Genomic DNA, 14,278 nt, shown 5'->3' with positions numbered 1-14,278 from the left:
CAGATTAAAACTCAGTCAGCCACACCATTAGCACATTCCTCCCAGACCAAGTGGTCTGAGGAATTTATACATTTGGCATCGTATAAAATGCACTATTCCTGGCAGGACTTTGAAACAGGGGAAGTGAAAGGGCCAGCAAGACAGGCAGAGTAACAGAGCCAGCTTCAGAGAAGTGGGGGGAAGGAGCCATAGGACTGCCTTGCCAGGTTTTAATCACAGGCTGGCTGTTGTCTTTCACCACTAAGACCAATCGAAAGCATGTTACGCTTTAACATAGTATTCACCTCTCCACGTCAGCCCACTCTCTTCTCTCTTGTTCTTCTCTCCTACATCAATAGCTAATGAGTTTTCAGCTATTTTTAATGTGTTCATTAAGGACCCCATGACACAATCGTGAGGAGTACAGGTGCTAATAAACTACCTGCATCATGCAGTACTCTACTGCACTCGCTGCAATTTCCATTTCAGCCATCTGCTGGTGGGCTAACTGGGTCAACAGCCAGTTATGATTTCTGAGTATTGCTGCAACCTATTTGCTGGTGTATTTTATTTCCCAAAGTCAGAGCATCAAAGAAGGTTAACAAGGTGCACTAATCAGCCTGCCCTCCAATTCACCTGAAGCTCCTATACATGTTGCAATTTGTGGGAAATAGACAGCAAGTTTAGTCATGTAGTATTTTCAGTTGACAACATACAGACTTCGTTTGTTCATTTAATTAAAAAGAACAAAAGCCACAAGTAGGCAGAGATATGTTTTAAGATGTCTAACATGGAACAATTCTGAACTACAAAATACTAAATATTTTTCTTTTTCCATGCTAAACCAGCATTTCTGTGAAGAAAAAAAAAAAAATACAAAAAAAAAAAATCCTTTCCCACAAGGAAAAGAAGTCATGTATAAAATTACCTTCCACAGACTAAGCAGTTGGTCCACTTCAGGGGCATGAAACAACTTGGGAGGTGTCTGTCACACACACTAGCAAAAACGTTCAAGGCAAAGAGAAATCACAGGGAACACAGAAAAAAAAATCCATATTACCAAGAGGGTAATGGGAGGACTCTTGCAAATGATATTTCTTTTTCCCCAGGGCAACAGCATCAACATAGGAGCAACAAAACATTTCTTGGTAGGGTTTGATTTTTTGATATTCTAAGCATTAATTGCAAATGTACTGCTCCTCCCAGTTTAAAGGAAGAACTCCTAAATATTAGAAGAGTAGACAACTCACAACCAAGTATACAAATAGGTCCTTTATTGAATTCCTGAGTCAAAGGAAAAGAAAGATCATGAACTTACTCGCATCTGTTCAAACGAGCTACATGGACACTAGACGGATCAACTACATCACACAACTCTCCTAATTCAGGTTACTAACAGAGATCAATCTCCTGGCAAACCAAGTGCTTAAGGCAGCATTCATGAGTAGGTTAGACATTGATCTGTGCCTCTGTAGCAGAATGGCATTAAACCTGCCACTCATCAGGGACTAGACAAGTGAGAAGTTGAAAGCATTCCAGCAAAAGAGGGGGAAATGCTACACTGTGCTTGAAAACAGGCTTGTTCTGCTTCTCTGCAATTAAACAAATTATTGCCTATGTTAACTGGCTTAAAGACTATTTCTTATTGAAATAGCATGCTATACCTAAGCTTAGTGCTTGCATCTATTCCAAAGCGTGTTCAAGAGAGCTGGGCTATCTCATGGCAGTCCAAACACTCAGGGCGAGCAAGTTTCAAACTGGGAGTCTGGGCTGCAGCTTGTGGCAGACCTTGGCACTGGGAAGGAGGGAGAAGAACTGGGGGTTATGAGTTGAATGTAAATTCAGCTCCAGAATTGTGCCTACAGGTAATGTTCTCAGAATGTATTTTGGAATCAGTCCTCCAGAGGCTCATGACATATACAGAAAACAAACAAACAAACACCAGGAAGACAAAAGAAACAAAATACCTGCAGTGGAAAACAAACAAGGGAGCCAGTGGTGCTGAAGCAACATTTCTCTTTCTGCATTCCACCCCTATTATCTTCTCCAGACCCTTTGGCATAAATGGTATCACATCCCACACCCCTCCCCAAATCCCCAGAAGATCTTAAGAACAAGCTTAGTTTGCAGAAGACAAAATAGTTGTAGAGAGAAAAGACGCTTCATGCTTAGAGGCTTTGGAATCTTTGCATTTTTCTATTACAAAATAGAAGGAAAGGCAAATACAACATTATAAATCAAAGATGCAACACTGATGTAAAAGCAAAGAAAGACCAGGACGAAAGAAAGGGAATGATAACAAGCAGAGGAAGAATTTCTCCAAACTTCGCATATCCTAATATTGCCTACTTCCTTTGCACCCCCTTAACTGATTTTTTGTCCATCTGAATAAACATGCGTAATGGGAACTCAGCTCGCGACCTTGCTCCCATTACCGTATCTTGCATTTAATTTGAATGTGTAATCTCATGGAAGTCTAGACATTTAACCCATTTGCGTGGGGTGACTTCGATTACAAGCTTTGTGTTTTTTTCCTAAAGCTCCAGCTGCTGGAATCATAAGACTCCATGAGAATCCAAGAGACTAAATTCAGAATTTTTGTTTTGTTTATTTTAAAAGATATCTCAAGTTCTCATGCTTATGGGGAAAAAATAAACATTTTTTAAAGCTTGAAAACATAATTTGCAAGTCCCTTAATGGCTCAGAAACCAGAAGAGGAGGAAAAAAAAAAAAAAATTCAAAAAAAAAGGTCTACAAATTCTTTTAAAACAGTCTCCTCTTAACTCCTATTTGTTGGGGATAGGGTAGTGGGTTTTTTGTTGTTGTTGTTGTTGTTTTTGTTGTTGTTTTCCCTCCCCCCCCCCCCCCAGTGTTTTATCTCCAACATCAATTTTTCTGCAGAATCAAACTAATCCTGAAAGTGATAGTTTATAGGGTGATTCTTTCTATAGCCTTACTGATGGTGATCTTCCATTTGGTGAGTTCAAAATCATTTCTATTCTGTGCATATCAGGAGATGCAAAGGTGTTTCAGGGGTTAATTCAGACCACAGTACAGGAGGCGAAGGGGAGAGACATATGGACCTGTTATTACAAGACTTTCTATATATATATATATATGTATGTATATATATATATTATCTTAAAGTACAATGTCTGTGTAACCTCAGAACAAAGGAACCAGGCCAAAGCCAATCACAAATTTGTATCTATTGTGTAATCAGTGCCAACAATAAACAAATGACTGAGCAGCCACAGAATTAAGCTACTTCACTGTTCCTGGCCATCTCCATGGAAACTCACTTGAATGCCTAACCTGCAATGGTATCATCATTAATTTCAAGAAAAGCAAACAAACAGAAATACCAGACATTTCTTTAAAAGTTGCTCTATTACTTTTTAATGGAGATTTCAAATTATTTCTTGACCACATTTTAGGTCTCATTGCCTGATTCACAGTGTTTATTTGGCTTGAAAGAACACTTTAGAACTACAATAGCAGCTGATGTAATGTTTTTTACTCAGTATCATAAGATGACAATACACACACTAACGTACAGCATGCTATAACCTGTACAACCTGTAGTAGCTCTCAACCAGAATAGTATAATACACCTAATTTTCTTCCTAATTTGATAAAAGAATTGAGATACACTTTGTCCAGCTCTAGCATGGTTATTGCTTTCTTTTTCTCAATGAAAACATTTTTTTCTAAACAGTTTCCATCTTCAGGAGTCTCAAGTTGCAGAATTTAAGTCCAATAAGCAAAACAAGCCAAGCTGGTAATAAATATGAGAGAGACAAAGAACAAGAGCACATGTGCGCATGTGTGCATTATTGTATTAGGCTATGCATAAGCACAGTTTGGCCAAATTAATTTATTGGTTAAACTCCCATTACTGAAACACAGATTACATACAGTTAATTGAAAATACCTTTTAATGATGCTTGCTGAGTAAAATACACTATTGCTACATAATGGCAATGGAAACATTTACCAAAATTCACATAGATTATTGTGGTAGCTAAATAGGTTAAACGTTAGAATAGAGAGTAGATTAGTGTACTGCTCTCTCACCATTATGCTGCAACCTCAGGAAATCTAATTGGTTCAAGTGGATTGACCCAGTTCCCAGAGCTGCCTCAAAAAAGATCTAACCATATTCACATATGCTGTTAGGATTCTTCTCCTTCTCCAGGGCATCAAATGCTATTGACCACAGCTGGAAAGGTGATACAGAATGGGCTGGAGCCCCTGCTTCTAACAGCAAAAACCCTTATGAAAAGTTATTTAAAAGGATCTTCTCCATTTCACCTTCAAGAACACTTAACAATTCTCCCGGAAAACTATCAGCGTAACTCTTAACCTGAATGCTAAAGCCAGTGATTAAGCCCAACCTTTTCTATGCAGATCTCAATACTACAGCATAATGCAAGAACCAGTGTATACAGAAAAGAAGTACCTGCTCTTGAAGCATCCTCTTTTTTTTTTTTTTTTTTTTTCTTTTTAATTATTTTAAGTATGTCTAAGGAATTAATGAGCAATTGCTTTCATCTTCAGGGCAGTGACTTCTCAGACCAGTGAAGGAAGGAAGGAATTGTTCCATTTTACATTCTCTTATATCAGAACATTTACTAAACAGTTTTTATGTAGACCTTGTCATGGTGATTAATTTTATTGCATCCAAGCCCCTCATGCTGTCCCCATAGGTATTGTTCTACAGCATTTATAAAGTTTCTAGTTACAGAGTTAGGGCCATTTCCCCAAGTCCCCAAGGAAACAAAGGCACTATATTGCACAACAGGAAATACGCATTGACTTCTTAGTAGGGGGGAGGAAGATCGGCAATCTACAACATCTCTAAGGAAACAACTAACCTGATGCTGTCACAGGGTTTGCACCAAGATGATTACACAGGAGTTAGGATTCTTACAATGTCAACGTTTAACTTACTGTGTCAGACATCTACTTATGCACAACATGTTTTACCTCTTTGCAGCAGTTATGTAGATTAGAGAACAAACTATTATAAATGTTAGACACTGAGCAAATCATTGTCCTTGCTCAATTCTAAAAAAGAGAACAGGCTGTTCTGCTTTGCTCTGGACTTCTCATTCTTTTTCAGAACATACGTTGACTCCACATATGTGTAAACTGTTGACCCATCCATTCCTGCACAGGAATATGAAGACAAGAAGTAACAATTATGATGGCATTAAAAGATGTTCAACAGAATAAATGTGTAAGAAATGGATGAGGTACAGCATACTGATGGAGTGTAGCCATAACATGGCACCATGAACAACCATAGGATTGTTCAGTTTAAACTACATTGAGTCAGAGAGCAGAATTTTCCATTGAACTCAATCCATAGGCATTGAAGATCTCTCCTTTCTCGGGGCAACAATAAGCAAGCAAAAGAGCAGCAAATTAAGTGGGAAGTCATCTTTTCTGGCAAGCATGACAGCACAAGTTATTGGAACCCATTTTTCATTTCTGAAGATGGAGGTACACACACATATAACTAAAAGCATAATCTTTTAACACCTAAAACTGCATCTTCTCAACTTGATGCAGTGTTACACAGTATTAGTTCAAATAGCTAAAACAATAGATCTGACTTTTGAACCGGGATTCATCAGCTCAGTCAGAGAGGTCGTATTGCTTCTGGTATGAAAAGCAGCTTAGATAGCTGCTTACAAAACTTAAACAGTGCCAAAGAAATATCTATCTACACACCAAGACATGGATGCGTAAGATAAATCTACTCCTTTGTTTAGTACTTTCAGATTTGTTCATCCAAGTAATCTAATCTGTTGCAAGACTAGGTTTTCTGCCTAACATTTACGGTTGATGATCATGGTGTGACAACTTCATTCTGAAAATGAAAAATCCATGCTTTCCAGTTCAAGAAAGCAAACCATTAGTCAGAGCAATCTCCTGGTGGTAAAGAAACCGCTGATTGAGTTTTTACTCCACCCAATTCAAAGGTCAGAGAGTAGTTTTCCATCTCACATCACTCTCCACCACACAGACCAGGAAGCTGAACCAAGTCTTCCACATCTCATGCCAGTCCCTTAACTGCCTGCCATACTTTGTGTGTCTGCAAAACCATGTACACACACATTCACTCTAGATTTCTTCAGAACGCTCTCTTTCAAATATATTCCTCACCCCAACCCCCCTCCAAAAAAAATAAAATAAAATAAAAAATAAAAACTGATGAGTCTTGCAAAAGACTTTGGCTCCAAAAAGAAAAAACATTTCAACAAAATTTCAAATCCAAGTTTTCTGAGTAACGCTAGTATCATCAGCGATTGCCAGGACAACAAAACCAAAGTGCACTGGCAGAGTAAACCTAATAATACAACACCATGAGCTAATTAGGATGGGAAACAGACTTCTTGGTATTAAGTTTATATTGCTCAATGCTTGTGAAGTTTCAGGTGGTGTTAAAGAGATCTGCATTCTGTGCTGTTACGATGGCATGCATCTAGAACAACTGCTATGCACACAGTAATGTTGCTTTAATATTTGGGGGGAGGAGGCAAAGACAAGTAAATCAACATTAGAAACAAATTTTAACACATTTTGTTTAGAAAACTATTTTACTCCCATTGACTGGGGGGAAAGAAGGGAAAAAAAGAATCAGAAAGCACATTCCTACTCCTTTGCCTTCTTGAATGAATCCATTATGAGGCTGAAAAGGAGATTTAATTAAATTAGTTCCACTTACCAACCAAACCCTACCTATTTCTTTGCCAGAGACACCATTCCTTCTCATTCCCAAGGGAGTGTTGGGAGCAGGGAGAGAAGAGGAGGAAAACTGGATTTTAAGAGCATGAAGGCAGAGGGTGCTTTTACTTTGTTACCCAATTAAAAGAATAATTTAAAAGAAAAGGAAAAAAAAAAAAAAAAAAGGCAAAGAACTACTGATATCAAGGCATTTGTTAATGCCAAGGCACCACTGCTACAACTCTTCTCATGAGGACGCAGAACACCACATGCAGAACTCTTGGATACTAAAAATAAATAAATATTCAAAAAGGACTTGTGCTGAATTGTACTTTCACAGCACAAGCTGGACTTGTTCCAAGAAGAGACATGAAACTGAAGCTTTCTGTATATTGCAGCCACTAAAATATACAGTATGTTAAATAACTGGAAGGAAACCCTCTGCTGTGGTAACCTATGCTAAGCCTCATAACCAGCTCTTTCTCCTCAACTGTTGTACAACGGGAGAAAAATTATTACCCACTGAAAATTAAGAATTGACTTCTTTAAACAGATGAATCAGCAGCTGCAAGCTTCAGCAAAGTTAATTCTCCAAGTGGTTGACATCACCACACACATAAAGAGACCACCTAGGAATTACTGCAAGTATTTTACAGTTCTGAAAAACATGGGATAAAGCAGAACAATCTCTGTTACGCTATGTAAGTGTAGTTTTACTAACCAACTGCCATTACCCTGGGTAACGCAGCCTCTGGCTACCCCAGGTATTCTGAATGCTATAGATTTTGTCACTCTGGTGTTTCTACACAGCATCAGTTCACACCTGGTAGCTTTTCATGGTGTGTCTGACCTTGCTCCTGTATCCTTAGCAGACAACATGCGTCCTCACACTATCCAGTACCCTGCAGTAGTGGCTGAAAGCAGAGAATTTGCTTCTGCAGAGGCAATTCCCCCTGCACACATCACTGCAGCCCAGCTGACCACCATTGCTCAGCCATTGGCAGCAGTCTTTACAGATTGCTTGGAGGTGGCGCATGTGTCACCAGCAGTCAGAAGCCAGGGAATATTCAAGGTCGAATTACGCGGTTCTCAGGTCATGCCCAGGAGGGACAGTATAGCACAGGATCACTGGGGCGGCCCAGAGCAGCACCAGACCATTATGCAAACCCATACCTCGTGGCTGAGCCCCAAGTTTCACTTCTGCAGCAGGAGAGGGAAACCCAAGGTCACCCGTCCCTGAACCTCTGTGGGCTGCCTAAGCTTCACAAAGCTCAACAGTTGCCCAGTGTTGTCATAAATCATGCTGCTGTCTCTGCCGTGACATTACAATGTAAGTTCACATTCACTACTAGACACATACCACACCGCAGCAGGATGCCAATTCTCACGAACAAAAGATCCAGCTAGTTAAACAGAAAAATAAATCTCAGCTGCTAATAGGAGAGAAATAAATTTGCAGTCTAAATAGTTGCAAGTTTTCCTTTTTTTATTTGTTGTTGTTGTTGTTGTTGTTTGTTTTAAGGTTGGAATAATTCAGACCTTAAAGACTCCTTTTATGCCAAACACAGAAAGTTAAATCCACAACCACACTCAATTTAGCCATTTGTCTTACTAACAAGACTGCATTCTTCAGTCAACATAAATGTCAGTATAGAAGAAAATCTCACCATGGCAATGGCTACAGCTTTAACAAGTTCCTTTGACAGTAAAAACTTCATACCACATTACAGACACAAAAAGCAATGTTTACAATACAGACAACAAAATAGATAAATTCATAAAAGATCTCAGCAAACCACGTTTTTCTTCCATTTCTCTAAACAAAGATGAGAAAAAGTGGATGAAGGAGTTGCTCACTATCTGTTTTGCAGATTAAGGTGACACTGACAAATGAACCATCAATTTGCCAAAAATTCTAAGAATTAACTTTGTAAAAGGAAAAAGACTCCAAATGTGTTACAGTTTGCCTCTGACTTTATAATGCAAAGCACTATGCTTACTCATGAAAATCGGAAAGCTAATCTGACTTGAAAACAGATCACTCTACATTTTACTCTAAGTGGTAAACAGGAGAAGGTTTTTGGTTTTGTTTTTAAAGTGTGCTCTAATGAACAGATAGGATTTTTTCCCACCTTCCTTCCATCAAACTGACTGTCTGCCTTTTGATACGTGTCTTTTACAGAGTATTAATCACTTTCATAAAAAGCATTCAGTACCTCTCCAGTAATTTTGTAGCCGAGGCTTGAAGTGCCTGTGCAACATATGCATTACCTGTCTGAGATAAAAGCTCATCCCTTTTCAAATAAAGCACAAATGAGAGTTTAACTACTTAGCTATGAAGAGTGAAAGAAATCATCAGAAAATTCAGCATATGTGATTACACATTCTTAAAGCTGTAAAACAATTTCAAGTCCTATGGTGTTTTAGGCTCATAGTGATCCTCACATTGACAAAGGAATCTGCAAACAGAATAAAAATTGACAAGAGGATGACTACTCAGCTACACTAGCAGCATTATGTAGAAAGACCTACACTGTATTTACCCATAAGTCATGTTAATGGATGCTGCTATTCTGCTACTCCTTTCCAATTTCAAAAAAAAAAAAAAAAAAAAAGTATGAGCTTTTGCAAGATATCCACTAAACTGATGCGGCCAAAATTAAGAGCATTTGTTTCAGTTTGTACTAATATATAAATCCCTTGTCACCTCTTCCTGATGCACTTTTGCATACTGTCCTCCCAAGGGATTAAAAAGGGCAATGAAACATGATGTTACCTAATGTGGCTTGGAATAGAGAGCCTCTGTTCAAATTCAAGAACCAGGGAGTGTTTTTAAAATGTTGCAGGCTCTCCCGACAGCTCGCTGGGGAGATAGAGAGATTCACACTGAACATCGGTGTCACTTCCAAGCTGTCACACAGCATACCACGGAGATAAACACTGCACATGTGAAATAATTGTCAGTTACTTGAGGCTGTCAAACATATCAATGGAACATTGTCGTCTTAGCGGCAGACAAGAAAAATAACTATGTTTATTCAAGTCTACATTCATCCAAAACACACCTCATGGAATCCCAGGCTCTCAAGAGGGGGTGGAGCGAGGACAGATAGAAAGCACCCTTCATTTGTCCTTACCACATGCTGAAAGTGTTTAACAAAGCCCTTTCTGCCACCTCTTACACCCATTTGTGTAGTGTACCTGCCTAACTGCTAAATTAATATAAATTCCTCAGCCATGGTAGGATAGTACAGTCACGTCTTAAAGGCCCTGTTAAAGGCCCACAAAGACAAAATGAAACTAAAAGAGATGTACGCTAATGCACAGAGTCTTGGCTGTGCAAACAGGCGAGGCTGGGCCCACATCTTGATTACGGGATGGAGGTTTAAAGCCTGCTGTGGAAATAAATCTGGTGCCAGCACAGCACTGTTTATAGCATGGACATCTTGGGCACCAGAGTGGTTCTGCAACCACACTGGGGCTGCTGGACACTTTTAGGCCCCAGGGCCCAGCACAGATGTACCTGCATGCTTGATGCTGAAGCACAGATCTGTTACCCCAGCTAAGGACAATGACTGGCTCCCTCAGGACACCTCCCTTGCTGTCCTCACCACTGAGAGGACCATGTGTGTGGAGGCTTCTTTAATTCCACTCCAGACTGTAGGGAAATGAGCTCTGGGGGATTCATTGAGAACAGGTGATTGGTGAATGTGTGGTGCTCCCCACAAGGAGAAGATGCACCAGTTGGCCCTTCCCGAGACCTAAAGAAACAGCTGCCATTTCAACATGCTACACCAGTCACTGCAAACCAGCACATGATGTTCACCCACCCCAACATCCACTGGTAGCTTGATCTGTAGGATCAAGACCATGTATCCTTAGAGAGAAAAAGTACATATGGTCCCTATACATTTCTGCTCGAGGGAAAATTCTTCTCTTCAAACAGTTAAATCATAACACACCTCATACAGTTCCCCTGGTGTAAAGGATGTCTACCACAAAAACACTTCCCTCACACAAGAACAGCTTAATCAGCACTGATATTATTGCATCCCCACTGGTTAAATGCATTTGTAAGAGGGGAGATGTAATTATTTATCTACAAAGGGAGAACTAAAATTATGATGTGCAGTCATTAGATAAGCTGCTTCTCTTCTTCCATGCTTCCCCTTCCTGTTCATTTTCTTTCAACCTGTTTTTGTTCACCTCTAATTCTTCCCCTGCCCTCCTCTTCTCATTTTTCTTTAACAGAAATACATTCCCTTCCTGTTTAGCACAATGCATGACCTAGCTGTTGCTGTGCTTCCATCCACACGCAATATTAAAAAAAAAAAAAAAAAAAAAAAGAGAGAGGGGGAGAGAGAGAGAAAAAAATATAATTTTTTTTTTTTTTTTTTTTTTTTTCAAAGAGTGAGTGCCCAGATAAGTACTACCTGTCCAGACCATACACAAATGTTAAGCATCAGCCAGTCTTGCATGTACTATTAATTACCAAAACAAAGGCATCTGATTTTAACTAGGCATTCTCCTTCAAAAATTTGTAACTTAGTAAGCTAGTATAACTAATTTTGTTTGGGCAGCAATGGAACTGTGAAGCTAATAAACTTGGGTATTTCTGGAGTCACTTCAATTCCTCAAGCTTAAGCCAAACCCTTCAGGCCTTTTATGAGGATTTAACTTTGAATAGGATTCACCACCCTGTCAGAGACCACATAAATAATGAGGAAACTGTTTCCCCCACACACACCCTAAGTACAGTACAAAAGTCAGATGCTGTACACTATTCACAGAACTGCAGAGCACAGAAACTCTGCTTTATTACCATTCTCTGCTGCTGTGAAGTGCAGTCAAGGCCACATCAGCATCTCATACCAAAAAGCAATGAAACTACGTACACTTACATAGCACTATTCTGCAAGCAACTTTCACGAGATTTTGCAGACTAAGAATTGATTGTGTAAGCCTAGAAAACTGTAAACACTGGAAGACCCTATTAAAGCAAGAGACCTAGTAGAGACATCGCACAAGACCTCTTAGACATTAAAAAGATAGAGCAAACAGCCCTGCACGCTCACTGGAAGTTTGCATGCTGGAAGATTTTGGCTGGCCATGAGAAGAGCTGTAGTGGAAGAAGAATGCTGAAGCTCTGGGCCAGGTTCCGCATCTTCCCCAAGTACTGCCCATCACTGGAACTTCCTCAGCATAGCTGAGACAAGCATTAGTTAGGAACATTTGGGGTAAAATCAGTCCAACCACAATGGAAGTGAATAAACCTAACAACCTTTTAGAAGTTCCTTCCAGGCCTATTTTCTATGAGTAAATTACTCTGTTTTACTAAAGATTGCAAGATGAGGTTTTATCAAGCCATGTGTCACAGAAATGCTATTTACTGCTACCATGGGAGGCAAAATAATCTTTGACTCCCTAAGTCCATGCCTTGATTTTCTGATTTCACAGAATCACAGAATCACAGAATGGTCTAGGTTGGAAAAGACCTCCAAGATCACCGAGTCCAACCTCTGACCTAACACTAACAAGTCCTCCACTAAACCATATCACTAAGCTCTACATCTAAACGTCTTTTAAAGACCTCCAGGGACGATGACTCAACCACTTCCCTGGGCAGCCTATTCCAGTGACTAACACCCCTTTCAGTAAAGAAGTTCTTCCTAATATCCAACCTAAACCTCCCCTGACGCAACTTTAGCCCATTCCCCCTCGTCCTGTCACCAGACAGGTGGGAGAACAGACCAACCCCCACCTCGCTACAGCATCCTTTCAGGTACCTGTAGGGTGCAATAAGGTCGCCCCTGAGCCTCCTCTTCTCCAGGCTAAACAGTCCCAGCTCCCTCAGCCGCTCCTCATAAGACTTGTTCTCCAGGCCCCTCACCAGCTTTGTTGCCCTTCTCTGGACTCGCTCGAGCACCTCCATGTCCTTCTTGTAGCGAGGGGCCCAAAACTGAACACAGTACTCAAGGTGCGGCCTCACCAGAGCCGAGTACAGGGGGACAATCACTTCCCTAGCCCTGCTGGCCACGCTGTTTCTTATGCAAGCCAGGATGCTGCTGGCCTTCTTGGCCACCTGAGCACACTGCTGGCTCATATTCAGTTGACTGTCAACCAATACTCCCAGGTCCTTCTCTGCCAGGCAGCTTTCTAACCACACATCTCCCAGCCTGTAGCGCTGTTTGGGGTTGTTGCGCCCCAGGTGCAGGACCCGGCACTTGGCCTTGTTGAACTTCATACTGTTGGCCTCGGCCCATCGGTCCAGCCTATCCAGATCATCCTGCAGAGCCTTCCTACCCTCGAGCAGATCGACACATGCACCTAACTTGGTGTCGTCTGCAAACTTGCTGAGGGTGCACTCAATCCCCTTGTCCAGATCATCGATGAAGATGTTAAAGAGGACTGGTCCCAGTACTGAGCCCTGGGGGACTCCACTAGTGACCGGCCTCCAACTGGATTTGACTCCATTCACCACAACCCTCTGGGCCCGGCCATCCAGCCAGCTTTTAACCCAACGAAGTGTACGCCAGTCCAAGCCATGAGCAGCCAGTTTCCTGAGGAGAATGCTGTGGGAAACTGTGTCAAAAGCCTTACTGAAGTCAAGGTAGACCACGTCCACAGCCTTTCCCTCATCCACTAAGCGTGTCACCTTGTCATAGAAGGAGATCAGGTTGGTCAAGCAGGACCTGCCCGTCATAAACCCATGCTGACTAGGCCTGATCACCTGCTTGCCCTGCAACTGCCGCATGATGACACCCCAGATAATCTGCTCCATGAGCTTCCCTGGCACTGATGTTAAACTAACAGGCCTATAGTTCCCCGGGTCTACCCTCTGGCCCTTCTTGTAGATGGGCGTCACGTTTGCTAGCCGCCAGTCAAGTGGGACCTCCCCTGATAACCAGGACTGCCGATAAATGATGGAAAGCGGCTTGGCCAGCTCCTCCGCCAGTTCTCTCAGTACCCTCGGGTGGATCCCATCCGGCCCCATTGACTTGCGTACATCCAGATGCTGTAGCAGGTCGCCAACCATTTCCTCATGGATTGTGGGGGCGACATTCTGCTCCCCATCCCCTTCCTCGAGCTCAGGGTACTGGGCGTCCAGAGAACAACTGGTTTTGCTGTTAAAGACTGAGGCAAAGAAGGCGTTAAGCACCTCAGCTTTTTCCTCATCTCTGATTACTAAGTTTCCCCCCACATCCAGTAAAGGGTGGAGATTCTCCTTAGTCCTCCTTTTTGTGTTGATGTATTTATAAAAACATTTGTTGTTGTCCTTAACAGCAGTGGCCAGATTGAGCTCCAGATGAGCTTTGGCCTTTCTGATTTTGTCCCTGCACCGCCTCGCAGCATCCTTGTAGTCCCCCTGAGTGGCCCGCCCTCTTTTCCAAAGACTATAAACCCTCTTTTTTCTCCTAAGCTTGAGCCACAGCTCTCTGCTCAGCCAGGCTGGTCTTCTTCCATGCTGGTTCATCTTTGGGCATGTGGGGACAGACCGCTCCTGAGCCATTAAGATTTCTTTCTTGAAGAGCGCCCAGCCCTCCTGGGCTCCTCTGTCTTTCAG

General features: G+C 41.5%; 1 protein-coding gene and 1 long non-coding RNA gene across 4 annotated transcripts in view; both read right to left on the bottom strand.

The window, feature by feature from the left end:
- Positions 1 to 14,278, bottom strand: part of PDE3A (phosphodiesterase 3A) — a 275,364-nt gene that overhangs the window by 221,946 nt on the left and 39,140 nt on the right. The gene's annotated exons all lie outside the window — the stretch shown is intronic.
- Positions 4,483 to 11,021, bottom strand: LOC118179063. The gene is made up of 2 exons (XR_004756359.1): positions 6,716 to 11,021; positions 4,483 to 5,857 (listed from the first exon to the last, which is right to left on the bottom strand). It is a non-coding gene; the product is annotated as an uncharacterized LOC118179063 (long non-coding RNA).

This window comes from Oxyura jamaicensis, chromosome 1 (assembly GCF_011077185.1).
Source record: "Oxyura jamaicensis isolate SHBP4307 breed ruddy duck chromosome 1, BPBGC_Ojam_1.0, whole genome shotgun sequence".
NCBI classification, from domain to species: domain Eukaryota; kingdom Metazoa; phylum Chordata; class Aves; order Anseriformes; family Anatidae; genus Oxyura; species Oxyura jamaicensis.
Note: the sequence above shows the minus strand (reverse complement) of the source record. Positions and strands in the feature narration are given on the sequence as shown.